This window comes from Sinocyclocheilus anshuiensis, unplaced genomic scaffold (assembly GCF_001515605.1).
Source record: "Sinocyclocheilus anshuiensis isolate Anshui unplaced genomic scaffold, SAMN03320099.WGS_v1.1 scaffold50, whole genome shotgun sequence".
Lineage (NCBI taxonomy): Eukaryota > Metazoa > Chordata > Actinopteri > Cypriniformes > Cyprinidae > Sinocyclocheilus > Sinocyclocheilus anshuiensis.
The window spans coordinates 3,299,691-3,305,195 of NW_015542382.1; positions in this window are offsets into that span (position 1 = coordinate 3,299,691).

The following is a 5,505-nucleotide window of genomic DNA, read 5'->3' on the forward strand; positions in this document are numbered from 1 at the left end:
GGCCTGTGTCTTTAAATGCAAATGAGCTGCTGCTCCCTGCCCCCTTTTCCAGAATAGAGCACGCCATTACAGCTCATATCTGCTAAAAAAACCCATCTGTTTTGGTTCTGATTATCATGTTTATTGCGCTGAAATCATGCGTTTTAAACCATATGAGTTTAAACTTCAGATATATGATTTTCTGAGTGCACACATCCGAAGCACACGGACAGAAAGAGGCTGTCACAGCATGCGAGTACTAAACTAAGTTCTCGTTCACACACAAGTTTACGTTAAAAACGCACATGAGTTACAAAAACAGTCGGTTACGTCTATGAAGGTAAACAGCTGGGAAATAAATCGCATGTTTATTTTAGATCTGTGTGGCAGCAGCAATATACAGTAAATAAATCAATAAATCCACTGCTCTCTTGTCTCCTCTGAGGCTGGGACTCTAAATAGTGTTCTGTGCTCGTCTGTGCAGCCAAAGACAGAACAGTTAGCATGTTTTGCTCAAACTTTCACCATAGCATTAGAACCGGTACACCGTTCTCGCTTGCGAAATCACAATGACGGCTCCGTGGGTGGAAATTTACAGATTAAGGGGCGGTAATATTATAATGAGATCCCTTTACCACGTCACTAGGGGAGCGAAATCAGACGCGCTCGTTTTTTCAGACACTTGCAGAAAAAGGCTTCCCAAAACAAAGTTACTGGGTTATTCTTTTTCACGTTTCTTGGTTGGTAGATGCACTGGGGACCTGATTATAGCACTTAAAACCTGGAAAAGTCAGATTTTCATGATATGTCACCTTTAAGACACTCTTGACATAGACTGAATCTTGATCGTAAAATTAGATTAGTACAAAAGTTTCCAACAACACAAACACTAATTGACAATGGTGAATTTTGTAAACTACCAAATGTAATTTTTTAAAATATCATAAATCAAACAGAAGGAATAATTAAAAACTTCTGTGCATTTATTTATATGCATTCCTTTCACAAAAAAAAAAAAGAAAGAAATACGATGTGTAAAAATAAATTAGGCACAATTTCAACTGAAACCAACAGAGAGAATATTCTATCTGATAGATCTGTTCAACTATCTGATAACTTGCTGCCATGGTCTGCTCATTTGCCCATTTCTTTTCTATTTATTTTCTTTTTTCGTCAACAGTAAATAACATACTCTATTCATTATGTTTTTATGTATCCAAGTATATCTCTGTGTATGTTTGAACGTGTTTACCTATGTGTGTTTGTATATGCACATACAGTGGGTACGGAAAGTATTCAGACCCCCTTCAATTTTTCACTCCTGGAGCTCAGCCACAGTGATCTTTGGGTTCTTCTTTACCTCTCTCACCAAGGCTCTTCTCCCCCGATAGCTCAGTTTGGCCGGACGGCCAGCTCTAGGAAGGGTTCTGGTCGTCCCAAACGTCTTCCATTTAAGGATTATGGAGGCCACTGTGCTCTTAGGAACCTTAAGTGCAGCAGAAATTTTTTTGTAACCTTGGCCAGATCTGTGCCTTGCCACAATTCTGTCTCTGAGCTCTTCAGGCAGTTCCTTTGACCTCATGATTCTCATTTGCTCTGACATGCACTGTGAGCTGTAAGGTCTTATATAGACAGGTGTGTGGCTTTCCTAATCAAGTCCAATCAGTATAATCAAACACAGCTGGACTCAAATGAAGGTGTAGAACCATCTCAAGGATGATCAGAAGAAATGGACAGCACCTGAGTTAAATATATGAGTGTCACAGCAAAAGGGTCTGAATACTTAGGACCATGTGATATTTCAGTTTTTCTTTTTTAATAAATCTGCAAAAATGTCAACAATTCTGTGTTTTTCTGTCAATATGGGGTGCTGTGTGTACATTAATGAGGAAAAAAAATTAACTTAAATGATTTTAGCAAATGGCTGCAATATAACAAAGAGTGAAAAATTGAAGGGGGTCTGAATACTTTCCGTACCCACTGTATGTATCACTTTTTCCTTTTTTTTGTTATATCCTTGATGATATTCTGTACTGCTCTGTAATTCACTTCAATTATTCTAAATAAAAATTATAATCACAAAAAGTGTTCGTATGTTGAATGACAAAGTGGGAGGTTAGAAATACTCACCCATCTCACTACAACACCAGTGTATCCTTACCTTTTGGTATACTGTAATATTTATAGAGCATACTTTGGCCTTTTACATTTCATTCTTTATCATTTGTTGAGGATTCTGCTGCTTGGACGACAATAAGAACTGTCAAATCTCAGGAGGATTTATCAGAACGAAAGGGAACATTGCTCCCGAAGAAAAAACTGAACATGAGATAAGAGATAGATTTGACAAACCTTTATAATTCATCTTTTCAGGTGTTCGATAGCTCTACAAATCCAACAAAGAATGCAAAAACTGTATCTCACATTTTATTTATTAATATTATTTCTGACTTAATGATTGTAATTATCAGCTGAATTATTAAATCATTAAAATATATTTGACTGTAATTAATAATTAAGCAATTATGAAGTGTATAAATTAAGTGCATCAAATATTCCACTAATATGAAATAAAGCTTGATTTTATTTTACATCATGAGAATCATCAAGGGCATATATGACCAGATACAGTATAAAGATTAGACAAATAACTCGATGAAAAACAACATAATGCTCAATATATGGCAGCTGTAGGAAAGTTGTCAGGAGCATCATCTGATCTTTTTGCTCAAGAATGTTGTTTATGCACATTTTCTGGACTAACTTTTAACCTGATGTGTCACTGAAACTTAAGCTTGGAAAACACCTTTGAAGAATTTTGTCTTTCCTCATTCAGGCAGACAGGACCTATACTTGCATGACTAGAAAATAAACCAGCGGTGAAACCAAAATGAGTCTTTCGACTGTGATGCTGTTCAGCCGTTCTGCCACTTGGCAAAAAGAGCATGTCAGGGGGATTTAGATCTATAGAGCCGCTACATTCTATATCCAGTAACAAGTTTTAGATATCAATTACTTTAAAGAGTTACAATTCAGTTTTTATAAACAAACACATGCTTGTTAAGTGGACCTTTGTTTAAATATGTATTGTAGCCGTAGGGAGATATGCGGCTTATCAAGTTTGTGTGCCTCTGCTCATTTCCTTAAAAGTGTTCCTCATCATTCCTTAAAAATGTTGAATGGCAAAGCAGGAGGTTAGAAATACTCGCCCATCTCACTACAATAGCAGTGTTTCCTTGCCTTTGGTGTCAGTATGTACTGTAATATTTTTAAAGGTGACTTTGGCCTTTTACATTTTATTCTTTATTATTAGTTGAGCATCTATAGTAGATGTTTACTTACTACACAGAAGGTGTTATGTATCATGTTTCTTACATTCTTTTCTCTAAATTGATAATAGCTTGATCTTTGACTTGTACAGCTATATATGAGCTAAGTGTTTGTTTGTTATTCAAATGTTATAAGCTGTAAAAAAAAAACTATTGTGTGGTTGTTGTTCTTGCAGAGAACTTGGTAATCTATCAGTTTATCATGCTGCTGCTTCTTCATGTGCTGATGCTGTCGCTTCTCTCTGGTGGTTCAGCCAAAGTTGTGTGAGATTTGGAGAGTGAATGTGGTCAATTTTTTGTAAATGGAAAATCACCTACAAGATTTCCTGAACCACAATACAGGCAGATCTGCCAAACGCGAAATAATGTTGTTTATTATGCCACATTTTATGACACCGACAACAGGATCCCTGTGTACACAGTCTATATTTTTGAAGTCATAATGGGCTGCACAAGACCAAAGGATGAAAATTGTTGGTTCATTGAACCTCAAGTAAGTGAAATATTACCTCATCTAAAATTCTGTTAAACATTTTAAACTCTACATCATTATTTCAGCTAAAAGACTTGAAATAGTATATAGTGACATACCATAACAATGCTGGAGTAGTGCTTAGTGCAGTTCATTCCTTCTGTAAAGTCACATTGACAAGACTTGACAAACTTTAAAAATAAATAAATAAATAAATAAAGACACTACTTAATTTAGAAAAATACACACATAAGCAGTTAATTTGATAAACAGAGTATTACGGTTTTTCTCAATCAATTTGACACATTTCTCCAAACTCAGGTAACTGCTCTCAAAACAGTTTACACAATGATCTGAACATTTTATAATTGGCTTAAACAGATTGTAAGTTTTCATTAATTTCATACAAATTACAAATCATGCAAATAATTTTCTCAAAACACTATGAACAAAACTCTCAAATGTTTTCTTAATAGTTAATACAACCAATCAATACTTTAAATATCTGAAAAGTTGTAGCTCCAAACACATCAAACAAAAGTTGTAGTCCTCCTAGGACAAATAGAGAGTTCTGGCATGAAACTCTAGATGGCGCAGTCCGATAGGTCTTTTTTCTTTTCTTTTTTTAATTCTTTTGTCTTTTTTTTTTTTTAGTCCGATAGGTCTACTCTAACTCAATCTGACCTAATGACATCATCACATGGCACAGCTGATTGGTTCTCTCCTGTATCAGTAGCCAATGAGCTCGCTGCTCAGCATTCAAATATAAGACTAGTGCTTGATGTAGCATTTGGAGCTGAACACGCAGCAACAGACCCTTTTGAATGCTTGAGTTCTGATAGGTCTGGGAAAAGGGAACTCAAGTCTCTGATCCACTGCTTCAGTAGATGGCGGTAATGCTCAATTGGTGATTGCGAGCCGCCAATAAAAAACGAATAATAATAATAATAAGAAGAAGAAGATGTAGCAGTTGCAGCTTGCTTCAGAACAGCGAAATCAACATCTAAGATAAGTGAATACTCTTCTAATCCATATCGTTGTGTGTATTGTGTGGTCTGCCTAATTTAATAAAAAAATGAGCAACCATAATCAAGTTAAACTAAGTGTCATGTTAGCAGTTTGCATTGTATACAGGAGCAAAATATTAAGCATATTAGCAGCAGCATTTATCATCTGTGTTTATACAGCTGGAGCAAAATACAGTTTAGAGCATACGTAATCGCTCTGAGGACACGCCGATAGTAACGGACATGAAACAGGTTAAATTAAATAAGCATTCTTGTGTATGCATTTCAACGGGGGTTCTCCATATACATCGGCGATTATCCCAGTGTTCACGTTCATTATTTCTAAGGTCTATGTTTTCATTGTGATGAGTGTGTGGTTGATTTCAGCTGCACACAGCGTCAGAAGCACATGCTTATCGCAGTCATATCAATGACAGAGTTGCGGGAGACGCTGAAATAGAGGTCTACACGGGTCCAAAAATTCGTATCCGAACCCGAAGAGACCCGTAAATGTGCTACACTGAACCGACCCGGACCCGTCTATTATTTTGAAAGTTGGACCCGGGCCCGTGCAGAACCGAGAAATGTCAAAAATGTACTACCCGGAACCGACGCGGACCATCAATTATTTGAAAGATGGACCCGAACCCGGCCGGGAAGACACAGACCCGACTGGACCCGATCGGCACATATTCCACAGCAAATTGCTATTAACAAG